The sequence below is a fragment of the Pholcus phalangioides genome, unplaced genomic scaffold (assembly GCF_987345545.1).
Source record: "Pholcus phalangioides strain wild (caught in Gottingen) unplaced genomic scaffold, Ppha-v1.0 ptg000002l_1, whole genome shotgun sequence".
NCBI lineage: Eukaryota > Metazoa > Arthropoda > Arachnida > Araneae > Pholcidae > Pholcus > Pholcus phalangioides.
The window spans coordinates 11,047,695-11,073,392 of NW_028301595.1; the positions used below are offsets into that span (position 1 = coordinate 11,047,695).

Below are 25,698 nucleotides of genomic sequence, written 5' to 3' on the forward strand. Positions count from 1 at the left end.
GGAGGGGGTCAAAAATGGCTAAAAAATCTGCTTACGCAATACTTGAATGGCCCCAATTAGGAAAAGTATCCAAATAACGAGTGGAGCTGAGATAAGTCATTAATATAGCATGGGATTGTATAGTTATCAAAAAAATTAACATTTTTATACGGACACACTGCGCTAAAAAACTCACAGTTAGAAAGTTGTTGCCCTCTCTTTTCTGATGCAAACGAAAAGAATTCCACGTTTTCAAGTGCGATACTACTGAGATATTCAAATTCGAAAAATGAGGAAAGTTGGGATAAAATAGCATTAAAAAACTGTGCGGATAAACCGTTTTATTCGCATTTAACGCTTTTTTCCCCCGCCAACTTTCCTCTATTTTTCGAATTTGAATATCTCAGTGAGTATTGCACTTGAAAACGTGTTTTTTTGTTTTTTTTTTGGCATCAGAAGAGACCGGGCAACAACTTTCTAACTGGGTTTTTGGCCACAGGATATTAGTATAAAAAGTTAACATTTTATACAACCTCTTGCAACATGAATGATGCGTCTCAGCTCTACACGTTATTTGGATACTTTTTTTAATTGGAAGCAGGGGCGCACGCAGAATCGACCTTTAGAGGGGGCGCAAAATGTTTTTTTATGAAAAGTTTTGAATTGCCACCCTTCAAAAAGCATTTAAATTACCAAAAATTGGTTAATATAGCATATATAAAGGGTATTTTCTTTCCATATTTCAATTTTCACCGAAATATTTATTTTTTCATTTTTTGGTCGGTTTGGAGGAACGAGACGGACCACTCCGAGCGCCCCCTCCGATTGGAAGTATGTATGTCTCTAGTGTCCAGGGGCGGCTCGAGCTTACCTGCCGCCCTGGTGCGAAGCCTCATATGCCACCACTAATGGCGACCCTGGCAGGAGGCTGACAGGGCTTCAGTGAAGGGGATCTCGAGATAAAGCTGCACACAATTGTTTACCGTGAAAAATGCGCGTGACCATACGTCCCGCTTTTGAACTAGATTTTTCTGGTTTTTTTTATGTTCCGGAATTATTTTGCCATTCTTAATACTGCCAGATAACTTAATCCTTGAAACAGCACTTATTTTTGTGATCCATCATCACTTATCCTGTAAAGATGATCTAGTTAAGAAATTTATTTCAAAGGTGTTTCTGGTACTCCAGGGACCGGACAAGTGAGAAGCCAAATTTTTCCTTTGCTTTCATTTGAGTATTCTGGAGTAATTCTGGAGCTTTCTTTGAGTAATTCTGGGTGACGGAACCAAAATTCACACTTGCCCCTTGTGATCGAGTATAGAGGCTGCGTTTGGCCATGCTACTCATTGCGGCCGCATGGGGCGCCGCTCAAGAGGAGCGCAAAAGTGAGTGAAAGGGCGGATTTCTTTTTTAGGAATTGGTTTGAATGAGTTGTGAGGGAGGGGCATGATCCCCAAGGATAGGACTGACAGGGCTCCAGCTTGGGAACCTGGGATTAAATCCTCGTAATTTTTCTTTTTTTCACACTATAAATTAACTGTAGAAGGACCCCCATAGAAAACTGGCTTGGGTCTTGTAAAAGATTCCTGCCTTGGGGCCCTGACGATGGATGTAGGAGCTATGGGAGTGGGTAGATAGGCAGGAGGCGCAAAAAATAAGTCCCGCACGGTACAGATTTTGTCTCGAGCCGTGCCGATAGCTTAAATTATTGTTTCTCGTATTATGCGGTCAAAGGTCCTGTGTCTATTTTCTTAAAGTTTCCGTTGTCGAGGTATGACTCAAAAGCGTGAGGTCATGTGAATTTTTACTGTGTTTAAGTTTGAGTTCTCAACTGAAGTCTACGCTGCCGCCCCTTACAACCTGCCGCCCGGGTGTGCCCCATCCCTTGCACCCTCGCTTAAGCCACTCCTGCGAGTGTCAATGGTTCACCAGTAAAATGCCGTGCTTGCTGCTACCTATGCACCCTGGACTATAGCCGTCATGATCATTATAGTTAAATACTCTACTACCTAGTTATTTTCAACATTTTCTAGAAAGCATATTTCCAAAAAGAGTATCGTTTTTACAACTTAAATTTTCCTGATGAAACGGAAAATGACATTCATGAACTGGTGGTTTGAAAATTCGATGTGAAAGAAATGTGATGTTACTGTTCATGTCATTTTGTAAGATATTCAAACTCTTGGGCCACTTTGAAGATTTAAAGGACCCACTAGTTTAGCATGCAACAGTGGCAAATGCCCCAAATGGGCAAAAAACTGTCGGGCAACAATCGTTTTTGGGCCTCAACAATCATTTTCCGAACGTTTACTTTGGTTACTGTGGTTCCCTAGCAATGCGTTTCAGACGTGTATATGCCTTTACAATTAGTTTGTCACTTCTCTAATCCTGTTAGTATATGTATAATAATTTATGCCTTTATTAGGTTTGTCGCATTTTAAATATTCTCAGTAATGAGGCTTTTTGAATAGACGTCATAATCATCATCGCTTTGAGGGTCAGGAAAAGGGTGATCCTCATAGAAATCAGTGTTAAAACTGCCGATTTTATTGTAGAAATGCGGATTTTTTTTTTTTTTTTTTTTTTTGTGGGGTTTTCTGTCACTTCAAGAATTTTAAAAATTGTATTGAATTCTCGATATTTGAAATATTGAATTCGCTTAAGCCCAGAAAATTAAATATAAAGTAATTAGTAGGACTTACTTTTGTGTTGGATATTCGTGCACAATAACATTGATTTCAACTTTTTATTTATATCTTCTCAAGAATCAAAATTAATGTCTCCGTATTGTCTTTTGATATTCAACTGCATAAATTCATATAAATTAGTATGTTTTGAAATAAATTATGGGCCCATAAAGTACATCGAAGAAATTCTACAACTTTAATTAAGAATTTTTGGAAGCTGAAACAGGCAGATAATTAACTTGAAGTTTGCGGGGGGGGGAGGATCGAAATACTTAGCGTCCTTAAAAAAGGGAAAAAAAATATTTTTTCATTTCTACGTTACTTTAAATCTAGATTTGTTTATTTCATGAGTCGCCATATTGGTTAAGTTAGACACGGTTTTTATGTTCCTCAAACAAAGAGGGAGATATCACGTGATCCAAAAAGCCTCATTGAAGAAAACCCGGGCAACGCCGGGTATTGTAGCTAGTAATAAATAATACCGTTACATTGGAACCCGAGCTGTATTTATTTTGGTGGTGCCAAGGATCCTTTTTTCTTTTCCACAATAGTTGGCACACATTGTCTTTTATTTCACCTGTATTTGTTTCTCTCCTCACATAATTCCGATATCTGGGCGGAATGACGAAATAACATACTATAACTTATACAATATGGGAAACGTTTTTTTACGCAGTAAAAAACGGAAGCCCATTCTCAGACTCCAAACAACCCTATTTCATGAACTCCATATTCAGCATGAAAAATGGTACTTTTCTTAATTACTTTTGTCCATAACCGATGAGCGATAAAAATAAAATCTCATCGGCAAGAATATGCCTTCTAGAAAATATTGAAAACAGCTATACAGTATTATAACTCAAAATAAAGTGTTCCGGATTCTGTCATGGAAGAGATCTCTGCAACGATAGTGATAGAAACCGAGAGACACCCAGGCTCTGTTATAAGCACATTGTGATATAAACACATTGTCCCTGAGGGGATTCGGGGCGCGGTAGCTCAGGTCGATAAGATACTCACCTAAAAGTATCAAAGAATGTTTAGAGGTGTCGCGAGTTCGATACCCGGTTCGTCCTTGTCAGAAAACTTTCTTGACAAAAGGGTACAAATACAAATACCACAACAGGCAAATTGCCCAACGAGGTGGCTGACTTAAGAACATCATGGATCCCCGAGCCATTTTTTGGAGGCCCTACCTGCTACTGCTACACCACACATGCACCCCCCCGCGGAACCCCCAACGAATCGGTACATGAGGGAATGTGCGTGTACATGTAGTGAAACCTGACGTGAAGTTTTTTGTTTCTCTGTAATGCTTGTTCTGTGTAGTGCTGCCATCTGCCACCAGTTTTTCTAACTATGAGTGAAGTGTTATGATTGAATGATTTATCGTTGTAGGACTGTTGCTCTCTGTGGCGAGACTTTTTAACGGGGAGATCGGCTCGCATTTGCGCCTTGAAGTTGGGAACCACAGAAAACCAACTTTAGCCGACCACCACTGTGGGGTTCGAACCCGGATCCTCGCATCGCTAGTCCGTCACTATAACCACTCGACCACCATAGCGGCACAACGAACAACAGAAAAAACGACATGACCGCAGAAAAAATTGCTACCGCAGGGAGTCCCTCATCGAGGGGTTAGCGCACAAACCTCTCGACGAGAAAAAAGAAAAACAAGCGTGCCGTTCGGAATCGGCAATAAATTGTAGATTCCGGTCTAATTAGCCCTCGTGTGCAGAAAATGACCGTGGTGCGACAAAAATGATCAATGATGGGGATTCGGGGGCCACCGGAGAACCTAACCATTTATTCAGCGTGAAAAAGATTTATATATACATGGGCAGGTGCCATTATGTACAGTACGCACAGCTTTTGACCGAACGATGGCGATATCTTGGGTTCTAAAAGTTTTAGAATAAAGCGGTTTTCACCAAAAACTATGGTTTGTAATTTTCTACCCGACTATGTCCAATTCGTCGTGATGAAGGGTCATCTATATATTTATTATTGCTCAAACTTCAAAATTTTCAGTGTAAATACTTATTTTTTTTCCATCTCATATGATTTATCGCATTTCGTTTAACCTAAAAATAAAATTTCATCGCTGTAAGTATAAAAATGAGAGAGATATGAGAGAGTGAAAATGTGTTTGGGGACACTCTCAACATATTGAAAAACTTAATTTGAAGGTTGATTGCTGGGGGAAACACACACCAAACAAATTTTGAACGATAAATATACTCCATATGCTACGCGAGTGTTTGGATTTTGTGCTGTTAAAAAATAAATAGTTTTTATTTTATAGAAATGAAAAACAAACTTTTTTTTGTTACTTTTCATTTTAGTGACTTTATATCCCTGATTGAACGAACATTTATACCATAATTATTTCAAACGATGTATCGCAAAGCAATTGTTTGTGACGACAATTTAATATTATTTACAGATATAATATTAATAATTTCAATAATGCTAAAAAAAAATACGGATGTGGTTTCAGCAGAGACGACTCCACCAATAGCCACTACCCTAAACTTGGCGCACACAAAGATGATTTACACTATTGGGAGAACCGTTATTTACTGATTATTATCTCCATAAATATTAACATCAATGTAATTGTGTGGTATTAATTTGTGAATTCTTTGCACATCATTATGTTTACCATTCCAGCTCATGAATATTGTCTAAGGAATGAAACGAATTTCTGAAACAGTGAAAAAGTGCAAAATTTCGTTGCTTATTTGTTTACTCGAATACTTGAAAAAATGTTTGAAAACTGGATGGATGACTTATTTATCGTATAACCGTAAACTTACAACAATAATTGCTCATTTCAATGAAGTTATGAGCTGCATATTTAAACATTTTCGCATAATTTGTCATGAGAAATTTTTCAATGCGTTTCAAATTTATATCTAGTACATGGTCCCTAAAGGTGGTCATTTTCATATAATCGCTCATATCTCGCGAAATAGAGGTCAGATTGGAATGAAAATTTATTCTTTTGGGTTTTCGACAATGCCGATTCGAATGAAGCAAACATTAATGTCTATTTTTTCGCAAATTTTTAAAATATGTTTTAATAATTCATAACTCATATTTTAGAAAAAGCCAAATTCAAAATGAGTAACAAAATTATGATTGGCCCGTTAGAATCTATCATGTAAAATAAAAAGTAATGCTATACCTCTATTATTTCAGCAATTATGCTCAGAAAGAAGATGTTTCTGTTTAACATTACGACACTCATTTTTCAATAATTTATATTTCACTAATTGTTCGTTCAAAATTGATGAAATTCGGTATTTCGGTATTTCTTGAGATTCTGAATCCAAATATGGAAGAAAAAATAGGGTTACCATTGAACTTTCGAAAGTTATATCTAGTTTTAACATCTAGATGGCCCCTTGAGAAAAAATGAACTTAATACACTTATGGAAGATTTTAAACGAAGAGGAATGCTACCTTTCTTTTTTTATATATAATAAATAGGACCCAAGATATCGTCATCGTTCGGTTAAAAGTTGTGCGTACTGTACATCGCCAGTAAACAAGTATAAACGAGTATAAAGTATAAAAGTTTATGATCGGGAAATGGTGATTGAGGTAAATAATCACAATTATAAATCACAGGTTATGAATCACAAAATCGAAAATAGTTCTTGATCAAATTTGATCTGCTTCTCTTCAGGGATTTTCATTGAATCAATTGCTATCAATCAATGAAAACTGTCAATCTGTAGCTGGATAGATCTAATCACTGCACCGCGTGGCTTGATTCGGTCCAAAGACCTTCGTCAGCAATTGCTAATTGTGTTCAGCTTCTCGGTAAGCCCGCGTGGATCATATATATTCTCGACTAGTCTGTGTGGGCTCCTCCTCCTTTTCTTTAAACAGATGTATGAGGCGATGTATGAGATGATCTCGGCAACGGGATAAGTGGAAAAGTTCTGACGTCCATTCATTTAGTACAGTATTACATTAAATGTAAGAAACACTAATGCTGGAATATATGCTGCCCTCTATCAAATGAAAAGGGCAACTATTATAATTCTTTTATTGAAATTAGTCACCGGTTTTTCGTTGATGCGCAGTGTTAAAAAATACAATTTGATATGATATTACTACATATTTTATAAGCCATAATGTTTGTTAATTTTTTTATCTTTGTCTCGAAATTTCAACAGGTGTCGTAAAAAAAACGTTATTAAAAATTTGCGAAGTCCAAATCCTCCTTGGCTTTTAGTAACTGTGATACAGCCCTGGATCAAACTTTTTTCCTCTGAATCTTCCTCTCTGATAATTACAAAAAGAACCAAAGACATCTTGGACTCCATGCAAATTTTTGCCAACAACCGCATTTTACGACACCCAAACAACAACTGTTGAAATTTGGAGGCAAATATAATAATTTAACAAATAATACTGCTTATAAAATATTTAGTAATCTTATATCGTATTGTGGTTTTTTTTTATGTGGCACATCAATGAAAAACCGGCCACTAATTTTAATAGAAGAATTATAACATTTGCGCTTTTCATTTAACAGGTGGTAGCGGAGATTCCAGTTCAATAGTATTTCTCGCATTTTATATAATTCTTGGTTAGTTCTTATATAATACCCAATTAATTTAATGCATTAATTAATTTATTATTAATTAATTACTTAATTTTAAGATAAGACGATTTTATTTAATCAGTTAATTACTATGGGTGCTTGAGCACCCACAGCACCCCCGGCTACGACGCCACTGCATCATAATAATTGTTCGCCACTAAACAGAACCGCCTAAAAAAATAGCAACAACAACAGAGAAAAATTCTGGAAATTTCGATGGCTATTGGTCAATGGGAAGAAACCACAAAAACACTCATATGAGTGTCAATATGACATAGATCAATAAAGAGATAAATGTGCTTTAAAGTGGGAAAAAGATTTTTCCAAATAAATATAATTCCGGAAACCTGAAAAAAAGGAAAAATTTTCCGATACATAGTAAGACGTTTGAAATGACATCGAAAAGTAGAGGATGTCTGGTAACCCTACTAGAAGTGAGACAATCATAATGATATATGGGTAGGTTGACCCTACGTACCGGGACAGTCCTGGTTTTTTTTCTGCTTTTGCGACCGTCCCAACTTTTTTGCAAAAATGTCCCGGTTTTTTAAACGAAACTTACTTGAGTTTTTATTTTTTATTAAAATCAGAGATTGAAATCATTTTTAAACTAATAATTATAATAATAATAATTTATTTTTAAACTAAATAAATTATATTTCATCATTACAAATATCAATAAGAATATTTATCACTCATATTAAATACGTATTTCCCGCCATTGGTGACCTTTCTGTGATTTTAGCAGTATTTAACAACTTTGTTTACTTTTGCATCATTTTTGGCAATAATTGGCGATGCCCAGTATTTGAAATCCCAAATTCCCGTATTTACGTCGAAGAAATATGGTCAGCCTACATATGGGAGAAAGAAAGTTTTTTTCCCCATGTGAAAAAACACGGGAAAAAGTAGATATTTGCCAATAGTGCTGCCGCCTATGGAACTGACACAGAACGATATTTTAATGTAGTACTTCCGATTTTTTTTTTCTAATTTTTTGCAGAAATTTCCACACATTCGATCAGAAATTTTTAAAATTTCATAAAACTAGCAGGGTGTGGTTATTCTAAAAAAAAGTTTTTACATGAAACTGCTGATTAGTTTTATAATTACAGTCGGCTCTCGGTATTCGCTGTATTCTCGTATTCACGGTTTTCGTGGTCTTCCTGTTTATGAGTGGGATTACCAGGTTTGAAAACTGAGAAAAAAAGAGGAGAACGCTTGTGCACGCACCTTTAATTCCGTCACTTTTTCAAACTTTCACAACAGATGGCACCACTGCTCTGATCAATAAAACCGTCCACAGCAATCATTTCTTCCAACTAAGCTGACCATATTTACTTGAGAAAAATACGAGTAATTGCTCTTCCAAATGCGGGAAAATACGGGACATGGCCAATTGTCGCCAAAAATTATGCCATAAGTAAACAAAGCCGCCAGAATCAAAGGAAAGTCGCCAATCGCTGAAAATGAAGCGCTAAAACAAATTGCAGTGAATCTCAAAAAGAAAGACAAATATGTGAGATGAATATTTTTATTGAAAGTCGTTATTATCATAATGCTTGGAAGATAATTTTAATCGTTGATTTGAAGAATAAAGAGTCAAGTTGCCTTCGTTGAAAACACGTGATAAACCGAGACATTTTTATAAAAAAAAGTCGGGAAGGCCAAAAAAAGAAAAAAAACCAGGAGTGTTCCAGGAAATACGGGACGTATGGTCATCCTACCCAAAAACTAACCGCCTAAAAAAGCAAAGACACCACTGAGAAGAAATATATCTCCTATTTCTAGGAGACATATCTCCTATTCTTAGGCAAAGACGGAAAAAATTCTTTGAATTTCGACCAAGAATTTGAAAGAAGACCAAGAAGACTTTGAATTCGACCGGCTATGAGACTTGTTTTGGATCACGTGATATTTCCCTTTTTCTTGAGGGACATACAAGGTAACCAATACGGCGACTCATGAAAGAAACAAATCTAAATTGAAGAAACATAGAAATGAATTGTTTTTTTCACTTTTTTAATGGGAGCTAGAAATTTCGAAATATTTTTCTAACTTCAAGTTATCGATCTGCCTATTTTCCCTTCAAAAAATGCTTGATGAAAGCTGCGGAATTTCTTCAATGTAATTTATATGGGCCCATAATTAATTTCAAAACATCCTAAACTATATGGATTGATGCAATTGGATAATATAAGATAATACGGAGACATTAATTCTCATTTTCGCGCTTGAGAAGATAGAAATAAAAAGTTTAAATCAATGTGTTAATGCATGGACATCCACCTCAAAAGTGGGTCTGGCTCATTATTTTATATTTAATTTTCTGTGTTTCGTATCTCTAAGTGAACTCAATATTTCGAAAATCAAAAGTTCAATTCAATTTTTAAAATTATTGATGCAGCGGAAAACCCCACTAAATTTCCGCATTTCTATGCTAAAATCGGCAATTTTAACATTGATCTCTATGGGTATCATCTAGTGTTTGTCCCTCAGAGTGATGCTTATGATGATTTTGACATCTATTCGAAAGCCTCATTGACCAATATGGTTTGGAAAAAAAAGAAAAAAATGATTTCGGAAACCCGAAAAAGAGGAAGAAAGAGTGAATTTTTTGAAACGTCGGAGGACGCTTGAAATGACATCAAAAAAGATGATGTCTGGTAACCCTGTTTATGAGAAATACTGTCCCTGTGTTTTTCTTTTTTGGTATCGGAACAAAATATGAATTGTACGTGTCTCAACGATGACTTGTCTCCCAGGTTTTTCAAGTGCTTCTGGAAATTTTTCTGAAAGACGTTCTTTTTTTTTTTTCAAACCGAGCACAACTCAGGTCTATCGCCATCTATGGGAGATTTACTACCTAGTGAATTGTGCCAGAAGTGTAAGTGTGTGTGTACCTAACAGTCTGAATGCGTATGTAGTGTTGTGTTTGATTTTTCAGTGCCGCCATCTACATTTCAGAAGTGAAGTGAGTATTGCGTTATGATTGAATTTGTGCTGTTTGTAGGTCTGTTGCTCTCTGTGGCGAGACTTTTTAACGAGAAGATCGGCTTGCATTCGCGCCTTGAAGTTGGGAACCACAGAAAATCAACTTCAGCCGACCACTTTCTGAAGGACTGTAGAAAGTGAAAGCTTCGCAAGGAAAATTAGACACATTGACTATGCATGGGCTGACCATATTTGCTCGAGAAAAATACGGGAAGTTGGGCTTCGAAATACGAGACAATGTTAATTATCGCCAAAAGTAAGCAAAATTGCCAACTAATGCTAAATTCGCAGATAAGTTGGCAATCGCGGCAGTGGCGTAGCCGAGGAAATCGCTCTCCCAATCAAAATTTTGCCTGCATTGGCACCTATTCCCCTAAATGATCTATGATGTTTATAAAAACTTGATGAAAAAGAAAAATTGAATTTTTCATTTCCTTCCTTACTTGACAAAAGTGATGAGTGAGAAAACTAAAAAAAAAATCTCCATTTATATACGAGCCTCTTGCAGTTTCACAGTGATTGGGTTTGTACTAGTCATTTGATAGAAGAGGAAAACAAAAAAAAAGAGAAAGTGGAGGTTTTCATTACCATTTTTGAAAATTACTCTCAAGTTCTTCATCTGAAAGCCTGTTCAGATTAACCCCTGTTCCCGCCTTTAGGGGTCATTGAAGTATTACATCCGCATCGATGGGGAGGGGGTTTCTGATTTGCTGAGTTTTGTGGGAGGGGGGAGGGGGTTTGGATGATACTTACGTCATTAACCACCCTTTATGAAGATATGAAATATTCTTAATGGCATGTTACTCGGTGCGCCAAAAAACGATAAAAATATTTCGCTAGTTTTGTGGGCACCTGAACTAACATTCTCCCTAATGATAAATCCCTTACAGAGCCATTTCATGTTTCACGGATCCTTCAAGTACTACGGAAATGTTTCCGGGCAGCTTAAGTGCTCTTGAACTGTGCAACGCATCACTCAAGTGATCCGTAATCATGCCACGGATCTACTTAAGTAATCTGGGAATGTTCCGTAACTTGAGTGATGTACAACCGCACTGGGGGATGGGGGGGTGCTTAAGTGCTCTAAAATTGTGCCCCATGTCAATGGGGGGGGGGGGGGTCAAAAATGGCTACAAATTTGCTGACGTAATGCTTGAACGGCCCACGAGTAGACAAAACATAAAATAGAGTTTACACTTTTTAAATTAATTAAAAGATTAAAATAAATTAATCAATTGAAAAGTAATTAATTTTACTTGAAAAATAACATTAACTGAAAACAAAGTAAATTTAATTTTTTAAAATTCTTCTACTAATGCATAATTTTAAGTTTGCTCCTAGAAAAAGGAGGAACAAAAAATGGCGCCTTTCCGAATTTTGCTCCCCCCCCCCCTTCCCCATTGACCAAATCCTGGCAACGCCACTGAATCACGGGAAATGAAGCACCACTTCAAATTGCAGTGAATTAAAACTAACACAAATATGTGAGATGAATATTCTTTTACAAATACAAATACAACGCCACAACAGGCAAAATCCCCAACGAGGTGGCTGATAAAAAGATGCCCATAAAAATATGGATGTCATATGTTTCAAAAAAACAGCAACCCAATTAAAAATGCAATTAACAAAAATTATAAACAAGATATACACACAATAAAATACTATACAATGCCCATAAAGAATACTTATGGTTGTGTTATACTATGGAATTCATTTGTAGTCGTAATTATCGTAATATAATTTCTGAGTTGGGAAAATAATTTTAATTGTTGACCTGAAGAATAAAAAGTGGAATAAAAATGCTAAGTTGTCTTCATAGAAAATACGAGAAAAACCGGGATATTTTTGCTGAAAAGTCAAGCCAGCTAGAAAAACAGAAAAAAAAAACAAAAAAAAACGGGTTTGTACAGGACGTATGGTCACGTGGGGTCAATGCCTCCTCTTGGCTTCCGTGCTCCCCTAGCCTTGTTGTGCAGCTGATGCAAGTTCTGCTCCAGGAACCAGACAAGACTTATCAGGCGGTAGAAGTTCATAGGACTACCAAGGGTCCATATTTTCCAGGGTAAGGTATGAGACTCAGGGGCGTAGCCAGAAATTTCGTTCGGGGGGGGGGGGACCAAAGTGATAGAGCAATAGATTTGGCCATCTTTTTCCCTTTCTTTGGTCATTCTCTCACATTTCGGGGGGTGTGGTGGGGGACCAGCCCCAAGTCCCCCCCCCCCCCGCTACGCCCTTGTCTGGCATGTTACCAAAGTGGCATGGGCCGTCAAGGGGTCAACCGAGAGCGGGAAGGGGGGGGGGAAGGTGTTCTTCTCATATGGCGGAGATAGACTTGACAGTCTGGGGGAGGGTACGATGATGATTGCTGGGGGGGGGGAGCAAGAATTACGATGATGTCAGTTCATATATACGGTTCATATAATTATATGGTTCTTTGTACGTTGGTGGTATCCTTGGGAATTTTAGCATCTCGTGGCACCGCACCCCACCTGATGTCGGTCTGATGCTGGCCTGGCTGGGAATTCAGAATGCGGGCTACCAGCCACCATGTTTGCTGTCGTATGAACATTTGGACGGCTTTGACCAGCGGTAAAAAAAATTATGATGAATTTTCTGCCAACTATGGTTTAGAAATAGTTCTAGTTGATAGATAGCCTTTCGTTTGTTTTCTAAATACTGTAATAGACAGCAGCAGGGTTTTTTTTTCCAGTTTGTGATTCATTAATGAAGTTCTCAAATTTCTCGATAGATGGCTACAAAAGCGCTGACGGACTTCAAATTTCATCAGTACCAGGCCGACATTTTTTCGTCCGGGAAACATACGGAAATACGGGATCTCAAATACAGGAAAACACGGGCAATAGCCTAAAAAATTGAACAGTGGCGTTGAACGAACGTTTTCGCCATTCATTTGGCAATGAATGAATGGCGCCAAATGAATAAAAGAATGGCGGGGATGTAGCTGTTATGGTATGTAATAAATCGGATACTATACATAATAATCGGTTATTATGCATACTTAACGATCGCCGCTGTGGTGGTCGAGTGGTCTTGCTGACGGACTCGCATCACGGGGACCCGGGTTCGAACCCCACCGTCGGCTGAAGTTGGTTTTCTGTGGTTCCCACCTTCAAGGGGCAAACAATTATCACTGTAGAATTATTCGAGCCTTAAACTTCATTCAGAGTAGAGAAATCGATGGCAGCACTACACAGGAACGAACTTTACGCAACGTTCACAACACATACACGCACTTTTTCCAGGTCTTCGACCACCAGCTAATATCCATTCAGTGCAGCGGGCCATGATCTGATTAGGCCTCGGCTCCTCCCTCATCTATCTGTTAAGGGAAGAGGCACCGACATAACTAAAAAATAGCCGATCGTCCCGTATGTACGGTATTCAATCTCGCACGCAGGATGGAAGGGAGTGGGGGAAGGTCTCTTTGCATCGTGTGTTCATTAATTATTAGGGAGAGGGGCTCAGCCCCCTTCCTAAAATTTATTATTGGCTGAGGGGCCTCAAACAGCCTCTGCCCCCAGGTTCCAGTGCCTATAGTTAAGCGCAACCCTTTTCTTTGAAAAGGATCTTTTGGCCATTCCTATGCTTGTATACCCTCTAGGTCACTCATTGACCAGGTCACTCACTCTTTACCTTATTATTATTTTAATCATTCATATGCGGCACATGCTCAAAGTCACTATTTTGGTCATTCACATGCTTGTACATACTCGAGGTCGGGGGTTTCCTCTTTCAAATACCAACGCTTATCCGTTGTCTCCAAGAGCAAGGATAAACGTTCACCACAAAGGTTAGAGGAGCACAATTTGAGAACCCCTGCTCTAGATCAGACATGCTCAGTGAGCATTGCCCACCCCATGGTCCTCGAATTCTAACCTAATTTTGTAAAAATGCGCTAAGCGGCACATTTCAGTTCTCTTAATTGACTTGTGACACAGCTCTAGATCACTACGGCATAGCTCCAGACCACTTAAGTGACCCACACGTCCCACAGCATATTTGCTTTCATCACTTGAGTGACTCACGACATATTAGCGGAATACTTGAGTGACTCACGGCGTATATCTACAAAACATTTGAGTGACTCACGGCGTATATCTACAAATCATTTGAGTGACTCACGGCGTATATCTACAAATCATTTGAGTGACTCACGGCGTATATCTACAAATCATTTGAGTGACTCACGGCACATTTACAGATCACTTAATTAAGTGACACCTACGATACGTTTTCAAATCAATGAAGTGATCCGCACTCTTCTATAAGTTGAACACCCTTGCAACCAAGAGAGAGAGAGAGGTCACGAAGAGAAGCTCTTTTTATCACTCGTATGCTCACACACTATGTAGGTCACTCTTTCGGTCACTCACTTTCTTGGTCACTCATATGCTTGCAAACTTTCTAGGAGGTCACTCATATGCTTACAAACTTTCTAGGAGGTCGCTCTTTTAATAGCATGGTTTCATAGTTTTAGTTCCCTAATATTCTTATCTTTTCTCTCTCTCTCTCTCTAGCTCATGAGTTTTTCGCCAGGGCAGTCTTAAGAGCATCATGGGGCCCCCAGGCCAAGTTATTTTTCTGAGGCGCTATTTAGCAAATTCTCAAAAACTTCAATCAGTTCTCACTTATATGAGGCCTCCCCTTCTCTCGTGGCCCACAGACCGTGCCGATGCGTTACGACGGCACTGCCTCTGGGCTGTAAAGGTTTTGCTACCCTTCTTCCCGTTATACTAATTTTCTTGATTTCTCATTCTTCAAGCTTGCCGACCTGAGCTGTAGCCCGCTCAGCTTCCTGAAGTTACCGCTGCGACGTTTCCAAGCCTAGTTCGTGTTGTAACGTGTGCAATTAAAAGCCATGTTTTAAATTTCAAGTTCATACCAGCTCCGGCAGAGGTTTCACCGCTCTTCTCGCATTCAGGCCTAATTTTCTTGACCACTCATTCCTCAAATTTTCCGCCTTGAGCTATAGCTCAGCCTCCCGCTGCTGTAAATACGTTTCTGTCTCAAAGTCACTTTGGTCCCTCACCTATCTGATCCCTTGCTATCCAGGTCAGTCTTTTAGTCGTCATCGATCTGGTCCCTCTAGTCACTAGGTCTCTTTAGGTCACTCACATGCCTGTCCACTTAATTGGTCTCTAACTGGCCTGGTTCCTCTCTCTGTGAGTCACTCTCTTCGTCCTTCAATGCATATACATTGTCTAGGTCACCAATTGGTTTCATCACTTATTGATTTGGTCTCTCTCTCTCTTAGGGTCACTCATTGACCTGGTAAATTGCTCTCGAGGTCATTCTTTTTGTCACGGCGATCCTTACACATTCTCTAGGTCATTCTTTTAGTGACTCAATGACCTGATCCCTTGCTCTTCAGGTCACTCATTGACATAGTCCCTCACTGTATAGGCCACTCACTGACCTGGTCCATGTTTTCTAGATCACTGTTTTTATTATTCACATGCTTGCACACTGATTTGGTCACCCACGTGCTTTCAAACGCTCTAGGCCACTCTTTGATTACTCACCGTCCTGCTCTCTTGCTCCCTAGGTCACCCACTGACATTGCTCTTTGCTCTGTAGGTCACACATTGACATTGTCCCTTGCTCTTTACGCCACACAATGATCTGGATCCTCGCTCTCCAGATTTTCCTTTTGGTCACCAACAAGCTCGTAAGCTCTTCATGTCAACTGTCTAGTGCAGCGTTTCCCAACCTTTTGAAGTTAGCGGCACCCACGGGAATAACATTAAAAACTTGGGGGCGCCTTTCCTTGAGAATGCAGTTTACAACAAAAATACATCAATAAAGTTTTGTTCGATTAATCATTAATATGAATATGTAATGAAACTTTTGATTGATACTTAGAGCACAAATACTTGAAATCAGACTTTATATTAGGGGTCATTTAAGTATTACGTCAGCATCGGGGGGGGGGGAGGGTTTCAGGATTTGCTGACGAGGGGGGTTTTAAGGTTGCTTACGCGTCATCAACCACCCTATGAAATATTCTAAGCTGCTGACGAAATTTTGCTGACAAGGGAAGGGGGAAGTCGGCGTTTTGCTGACAAAGGGGGGGGGGGAGGAGGGGGTAAAATAAATCTGCTTACGTAATACTTGAATGGCCCCTTATAGTTGACAACGAAACGCCTAAATTCAACTAGTTTTGCGGGGAATCGGACCCGCGTCCTCTTACTAGCCGGTTGAGCACCATTAAACTGCAAAGCCAACGAATGCTCTTTCCTCAAGCTCGTGTGAGCTGAACCAACACCATCTATAACAGAAGGCTTCCGCTCGAAGCTTGGACGTCACTGAAGAAGTCCATTTCAACTGTACCCATTGGATATAGCACGCCGACGCATGCGATATCTTAACCTTTTTTTTGCAGTATATCCAATGATCCAAAGGTGAAATAGACTTCTTCAGTGACGTCACGAGCTTCGCGCGGAGGCTTTCTGATATAGATGGTGTTGGCTGAACGGGGTCATATATGGACAGTCAGATTTAACTCAGGCCAAAGTTCACATTGCTGACACTGCCGCCAGATGGCGACTTATCCGATGAGTCTGCCATGCATGAGAGCAATTAATTCGACTTGAAAACTTTTTAAGACCATAAGTGGACAGTCATATGTTTTTTTATTTATGTCCATATTATCTCGCAGCACCCCTTAGCCGATATTGCGGTACCCTAGGATGCCGGGGCACACCGGTTGGGAAACACTAGTCTAGTGGCTTACTGATATGGTCTTTCGCTGTCTCAACAGATACGGATTTATGATTTTACCGCCTGGTGGGCGTTATATAAATTTTGCCGCTCTTCTCCCATTACGTACTAATTTCCTTGACCACTCATTTTTCAAATTTTCCGCTCCTCCGAACTCACTGCTCTGGGCAATAAGTACAAAACACACACACACACACATATATATATATATATATAGGGCATGCACATGATTGCACACTTTCTTTGTCACTCCTTTGGCCACTTATTAGCCTGGTCCCTCACTTTCTAGGTCGACTCATGCTCAAAAACTCTCTCTCTCTAGGATTTTCTTTTGGTCACTCACACGCCCTGCACATTTCCTTGGTCGCTCTCTTGGCCAGTCACCGACCTGTTCCTTCACCCTTTAGGTCACTCACGTGCTTACAAACTCTCTAGATCACTCGGATGTTTGCAGACTCGAGGTTACTCTTTTAGTCACTGACTTGTTTGTTAACACTAGCTTATTCACATGCTTGAAAACACTAGGCCATTCACAAGCTTGCAAACTATAGGCTACTTCTATGGTCGCTCACATGCATGTAAACTCTCTAGGCACTCTCTCGGTCACTCACATGTTTGCAAACTCGAAAGGTCACTCACATGTTTGCAAACTCGAAAGGTCACTCACATGTTTGCAAACTCGAAAGGTCACTCATATGTTTGCAAACTCTTTAGGATACTCTTACATGCTTGCGAATTCTCTAGGTCAATCGTTTCGTCATACTCACTGACCCAGTCCCTCGGCAGAGGCGTAATTATGGTTTCACCGACCGCCTGTGGGTATGGGCGGAGATACGGGGGGGAGGGGCGTGGGGAGGGCATTGCCGCCCCCCCAGACTTCCATGTCTATCTCCGACTATGCCTGTGGGCTACACAAATTTTTCCGCCCTAATCCCATTCTACTAATGTACTTGACCACTCATTCCACAAATTTGCCGCCCTGGGCGATTATCCTGCTAAGCCTCCCCCACCTCCCCGCGACGAGACGTGAGAGTTCAGACACATATAAAATGCAATAGCGATTAGAAATACACAGCATTTTAATGAGAAAAATTGGTTCCGCACGTAATTAAATAACTTACAAAGCTCCAACTGGAACGTCCTTGGTCAATCGGCTCATGACGCCATCACAGAAGCCAACTCGATGACGTCGTTATGTTGCGACGCTGATGACACCAGTGAGTATTCGGAGTGGGGGTGGGGGGGGGCGATGTTCTCAACACACGCACCAATAGTTCTTTTCTCTATCCAGTCTGAGGACGTCCGGGAGCTCCAGCTCGACCATGTTGTCGTTCTCGGCTTCCCACTTCATGGCCTTGACGGCTGCCTCGCGGAACACCTCGCTGATGTGGAAGCCGTTCTTGGCGCTGGTCACGATGTGAGTGACGTTCTGCATCCCGCCGAACCATTGCTTGGTCTTCTCCACCAGCTGCTGGTCGTCTTCGTGGCTGTCGTCGTCGTTCATGAGGTCGGTCTTGTTGCCGACGATGATGAAAGGAAACCTCTCGGCGTTCCTGGGGCTGCACTGGATCAGGAACTCGTCCTTCCACTGCTCCAGGTTCTTGAGCGTGCTCGGTCTAGTGAGGTCGTAGACGAGCACGCAGCAGTCGGTGCCCCTGTAGTAGGCCGTGCCGAGCGACTGGAAGCGCTCCTGGCCGGCCGTGTCCCAGATCTGGAGCGTCACGGACTTGCCGTGGATGGACAGGTTCTTGTTCATGAAGTCGGCCCCGATGCTCGCGTGGTAGGTGTCCGAGAAGCGCCTCAGCGTGAATTGGTTTATCAGCGACGTCTTGCCGACGGCGCTGTCGCCCAGGACGATGATCTTGTACAAGGACTTGTTGGCGAACATGTTGACAGTGGATGTGTTTACCGGCTATCGTCTGCTGCTACTGCTATAACTCACTAAAACGATCCGACCATCTCGTTTGAGATATCAAATTCGTAAACATTCGTTTCCCCACCAAATTTAATGCTTGGTTTTTAGCCTTTGCAACGGCTATCACTCATTTTCCTTCCTCCCGGCCATCGAGCTTACATTAGCGGAGGGCAGTGTCCAGCCGACGCGACGGCAGCGACATCAAATGCACGGAAATCACGTGACTCGATAAAACAAAGTTCGTGCCTGGGAATTTGCCCATAGAAATGTACAGTTCAGTATCTAAATATTGGGTTTTAGAGATTAGAAAAAAGGATTTCCATCTAAAGATGGAAAAAGATATTAAATTATTTATTTCATTAATACTAGAATCATTTCTTTCATCAATTCTTGAATTTTCCTTCATTAATTCTTGAATTATTTCCTTTATTAATTATTATTTCTTTCATTGATTCTGGAATTATCTAATTCATTAATTTTGGAATTATCTCTTTCATTAATTTTGGAATTATTTCTTTCATTAATTTTGGAATTATTTCTTTCATTAATTTTGGAATTATTTCTTTCATTAATTTTGGAATTATTTCTTTTATTAACGCTGAAAAATTATTTCCTTTATTAATGCTGGAATTATTTCTTTTATTTATTCTGAAATAACATCTCATTAATTTTTTAATTATCCCTTACCTTAATTCTGAAATTACATCTTTAATTAAATTCTAGAATTTTTCGTTCATTAATTTTGGACTTATCACTTTTTCATCATTCTGGAATTATTTTTCATTAATGCTGAAATTTTCGTTTTTTTTTCATTAATTTTGGAATCATCTGTTTTTTTTCCTTCATTCTGGGATTATCTTTTTCATTTATTCTAGACTGTTTTCTTTTATCAATGCTGAAATTATCTTTCTTTAATTCTGGAATTATCTCTTTCCTTAATTCTGGAATTCTTGCTTTCATTAATTTTGGAATTATCACTTTTTTATCGAAGCTGAAATTACACACACACACATCTCTTACATTAATGCTAGAATATTTTCATTCATTAATTCTGGAAGAATAACATCGATGCTGAAATGATTTCTTTCATTTATTGTTTTAAATTCATGTGGATGCCATTAAGAAAATTACGAGGGATTGTGCTTGTTTTCACCGAGTCACGTGATGTTCCGACGAAAAATGTTGGGAGAACACCGTTCTCAGCACTGCCAAGGCGGAGACCGCTGACGTCATACTCTCTTCAGTAATATAAGCCCGATGGTCCCGGCTCTACAAAAATTATACCTGATGAAAATTGGCTATTCGAGTTCGAAGACCGTCTGCTATTTGAGTGTGTACTTAACGTTTCACCAACACCAGTGGTTGGCATCAGAGCCGCCCTTGGGGAGGGGGGGGGGTGCGATACGTGCGGTCGCACTAGGCCCCGCCCTTACGGTAATGATAAATTCTTTCGTAAATTCTGAATTTTCGGTGAATGCTGGAATTCTGAATTTTCATCGATTCCGAAATTTAATCGATTGTGGAAACGTTTCTTTCATTTGTTCTGTTGATTCTGAATTTTCATCAGGTCTGGGGAACTATTGAAGTGAAACTTCTTTAGCGACATAACAATGAAAGCAACATAACAGTGAATTTCTGTGACGTAGAAAATTAATTACACAAACCTGACACCAGTTGATGGGGCCCATTCAAGTATTACGTAAGCAGATTTTCAGCCATTTTTGACCCCCTAATCCTAAATATGACATAGTGGCCCGTGGGTTCCGACTGAAATTGGCAAACAGTGCATACCCGTGAGTCATTTCTTAGCCATCCTGGACTAGTAGTGCGATTTTCGCCATGGTTGTATATGTTATTATTTTTAGACTACTTGGAGTTTAATATTACCCATATTGGGTTATTGATCTAGGGGGAAAAGAAAGCTTAAGCAGGCTGGAGGGGAAATAAAAAGCAGAAAGTGTCACTCAACAGGGCAGTGACAGAATGTCACTTCATCAGCCGGTTAGGACGTCATTAAGTTATAATTAATGCTATTCTTTTAACACTAATCATTCATCATAATGCATGTATTACCTACTCTAATTTTTATATTTAGCGTCAACCATATATCATATTAATAAATGCGATTATATGTTATTAAATGCAGTTAATTATGATTATTTGATTAAGTATATATTATCTACAAAATTTGATATTTTGCAGTGGGTCTAATTATATTTTTTGACCCCCCTCCCCCCGTCAGCAGCTTAGAATATTTCATATCTTCAAAAAGAGGTGGTTGATGAGGTAAGCGACCTTCAATCCCCCCTTGTCATCAAAAGTCAGCAAATCCGAAACCCCCTCCCCCCACTCGATGCCGACGTAATACTTGAATGACCCCATGGTAACCTCTCCCAGCAAAATTTCCCTTTTTTCTAAATTTTTCTCATGAATTTCGAAAATATGTGCTGCAATCTAGTGAGGAAAGTACGTAATCAAGTAGTTTACAACAGAAAAGTATTGCGCTGCATTTTGATTTTTTTTTCAAACAATTCTTATGTTTAATGAACTCAAAATTCTCCAGAAATGTTAAGAAATTTCCCAATTGTGCAAATTTCGGTAAATTTTTCTCACGAATATGGAAAATTTCCCACGAGTTACCATCACTGAATGGCACCTTAGAGGAGAAGCACCTTATACAGTCAAACCTCGTTAATGAGTAACTCTTGAGAGAGCAAAAATATGATTTAGTAAGCGGAGTGACTCGTTAAACGGAGTAAGCCATAGCTGTGCTAGTTCCTGCCCGAGGACAATTGGGACTTCCAAAAAAGCGACTCGGTAAGCGGAGTGACGTGTTAACCGGGTGACACACTAACGAGGTTTGACTGTATTTATTCTCAATGAGTGACACTCAATGAGCTTTCTTTTTCCTCAAAACTAGGGAGGCCATACGTCTCGTATCTGCCGGGACAGTCCCGGTTTTTTCTGTTTTTCGAGCTGTCCCGAATTTTTTGGAAAAATGTCTCGGTTTTCTCGTGTTTTCAACGAAGCCAACTTGACTTTTATTCTTCAAATCACCAAATAAAATTACCTTCTTAACTCAAAAATTACATTACGGTAATTACGACTACAAATAAGAATATTTATTTCATATATTTGTCATGTTTTTTTTTTAATTCACTGCAATTTGAAGTGGTGTTTCATTTTCCTCGATTAGCAACTTTTCTGTGATTCTGGAACGAGTTAGCGACTTTGTTTACCTTTGCGATCATTTTTGGCGATTTTCAGCAATTCCCCGTATTTTGCAGTGTTTCAAAGCCAATTTCACCATTTTTCTCGAACAAATATGGTCAGCGTACTCAAAAATAACATTTTGTTGTGAAGCAAATGGGTTGTGGTGGGGGGGGGGGGAGGATGCCAATATACATTTCTGCCGTGTGAGAAAATAAAGTTGGAGGGGGGGGGGGAGTAGTAAAGGCTATGGATCGGGCCACAGATATCCTAAACTGCATGCGCGGAGCAAGCTACTCTATCTTTTGTGACGTCACAGTGATAGCACCTAATTGGCTACGCTGTCATAACGCCGCGCTTCTCACTTTTTTCTTACTCTTCACTCCTGCACTAGACCCCTGGACTAGACTTCAGTGCCGATAAAAAAAAACCCTCCTCCGATTTAGAGCCAACCCCACGCTCATCGCCAGATATTTTTAGTGAACAAATCTGCTGTACATAGGATTTACACACACACAGGGCCGGATTAAGATGTTTGAAGGCCCTAAGCACTTAAATGATTTTGGTAACCCCCCCCCCCCCCCCCCATACGTATATTTTACACAATGTTGAATCTATCAATGGGAAAAAAAACATTGAACGAAACTTTGTATTTCAGAAGTAACTAATCTACCAGCAGAAGTAGGGTGGGGAGTAATCACCCCTCCCAAAATCCGGATAATATGGTAAAACTAGCCCTGTCCCGTAAAATACGGGACAATCTTACACAATTAGCCACCCCTCCTGACTCATCGCTGTGGATCCGTGACTGTGTCTAAGGTTGAATATATGATCTGGATATTTCTGATCACTCACTTTATTCATCTAAAAGCTTTCTCCTACTTTTATGTAGCTCAAAATCTTTGATAACATCTTTAAAAATAATGCTACTTAACACATTTGTGTCTATTCTTAGTAGAGATGAGCTATCATATATTTTTACATACTTTGACCAAGGAAATGGACCCTCACTCAAAAAGGTTTTTTACAACATTAACTGATTCTTAACTCAACACATCTCAAATTTTCCTTTCAGTGTTTTGGTTCTGGCTTTGAAATTACAATGTTAAATTTTATTGGTTTTTCCATCCCCAAATTAGGCTTGATCTCTATACTTTTCTTGATTAAAAATTCTTATGAAAAAGTTGTTAAAAGATTAACTTTTAAAATTATGCAAGATAGAGACATGCATGGCAATTTTATCCTTTTTTTGAATTGCCAAAATGCCCGTTATTGAACTTTTCTTTTCATTTTTTAGATAGAAGATGGATTTACAGTCAAACCTCGTTAGTGCGTCACCCGGTTGACACGTCACTCCGCTTACCGGGTCACTTTTTGGAAGTCCCGATTGTCCTCAGGCAGGAATTGGCACAGCTATGGCTTACTCCGTTTAACGAGTCACTCCGTCCACTAAGTAATATTTTTGCTCTCCCAAGAGTAACTCATTAACGAGGTTTGACTGTAATTTATAGGGTGGCCTTTGTTAATTCGCCCTTCATCTCATCAACTATTTGCCGTAGAGGTATAGTTCCAATTTGAAAAATGCTAAAAATGTGTCCAGAAACCACTCTGTTTCAGTTTTGAGAATGAAGCTACAGTGTGTCACAAAATAAAAATAAAAAAAGATTTTACATGGGCACCCTGTCCTAAAAAACACAATTAGAAAGTTGTTGCAAATACAAAAATCTGCGAAAAGTTTGGAAAGAACATTTAAACTAAAGGACAAGCCTCTTTCCTTCATTTATGCTGTTCTTTCCCAACTTGTCTCTGATCAGGACCGGACTTGGGGGGGGGGGATGCGAAAGGTGCGGTCGCACTGGGCCAGAATATTTCAGGGGCCGCAGTTTTTTCAAAAGAAACCTTTTCCTTTCTCGGCAGATGCTTTGGAAATTTTTGATTAAAATTTAATTTTTTTCCCATTAAACTATTATTGATTGTGAAAGGAGGTTTTCAGTTTACAGTCCCAACAATATTATTTTTAGCGTTATTAGGTATGGCAGTAGCTTATTTCTAAAAGAAAAACGAGTGTATGTTATGCAGGTGGTCGCATTCTTTATCCCTTAAAAAAGTCTGGCCTTTCTTTCTGCCGTTAATGAATAACAGGGCTATATTAACCAAAAAAAACCATGCTTAGAGCATTAAACGAAAATGGAAACTAGGAAATATATCTAGCAATTTTTTCCCCCTTGAAAACCTCCCCTTTCGTTGGAGTTACCATCTGGTCTGCAGGTACCAATCGTGCGCACAAGGTGAATGTTTGTAGTTTCATTCGGCGATGCTTCCAATATTGATGCTCCATAGTAGACTGTACCATGGATATCTCTAGATCAGTGGTTCCCAACCTTTTTCAGTCCGCGTACCCCTCCACAGAGAGCAACAGGGATTAATTATTCAATCATTACAATTCATTCATAGTTCGAAAAACTGGTGGAAGATGGCAGCACTACATATAACAAGCATTACACAGAAACAAACTTCACATCAGGTTTCACTACACGTACATTCCCGCATGTACCAATTCGTTAGAGGTTCCGCAAAGGAATATGGACGAGGTGCATGTCTGGGTTTAGTAGTAGTAGTTAGTCCGCGTACCCCCAACCCCGAATCCTCCGGACCCTCCCCCCCCATCCCCCAATCTGTTTCACTCATTACAGTTTTCGGAAAACGTAAAAAAAAAAGTACATGTTGAACTAAATTAAATGGTATATTTTTCATTATTTAGCTTTTTTTATTTTTCAAGTAAGCAAACAAATTAACACAAAGATTGGGAAAGAAATTAATGTGATTTTTGGGACTGTATTGAATTACAAAGTTTTGAAAAATTAAGCTCAAAAGAGGATAAATACAAACACAAAGCCGGAGCTGCGTTCAATTTGCTTCTATTTTTCATGTAAAAGTTATACGAAGAAAACGCCCGTTCAACAAGCTCCGTGCTAACAAACGGCAGCAAAAACATTACGGCTTTTCTAGAAAGTTCAACGTATTCGTCACCGCGGCAAGCCCAAAAACTGACTAGTTTGCCCATTCCGCCATTGAAGAGGATCTTCAGAGAGGTATCTGATGCGAGCTCTAGCAATTTCTCCTTTTCTGGAATCGCCAATAAAGCCGATTCAAAATACTTTGAAAGGATTAGATTTCCACCGATCACCCATTTCCGGCTCTGAAAAATATTTTTCAAACGAGGATTTTAATCCGTTCAAGTGGCCGACTGTTAAATTTAGCTCGGCTTGTGACAAGAAATCGTGAAGTGTTTTAAACACTTCCTAAAAAAAGGGCTACCTCGTTCCGAAGTTCGAACAGCAACATCAGGACTTAACCCCGGGACAGCCACGTAACTTCCGTGTACAAAAAGCAAAGCGTTGTGAAGGATGTCCATGTCTTCCCACAACCAGGGCCGTCTTGAGAGCATCATGGGTCCCCGGGCCAAGTGGTTTTTTTGAGGCCCTACCAGGTACATTCTGGAAAATTTCAACCAGATCTTATTTCTGTGAGGACCCTCTTCTCTTGAG

At 39.5% G+C, this 25,698-nt stretch overlaps 1 pseudogene; it reads right to left on the minus strand.

Moving 5' to 3' along the window:
- Positions 1–18,280: 18,280 nt before the first annotated feature.
- On the minus strand, positions 18,281–18,913 carry LOC149089411 (ras-related protein rab7 pseudogene; annotated as a pseudogene).
- Positions 18,914–25,698: the final 6,785 nt, after the last annotated feature.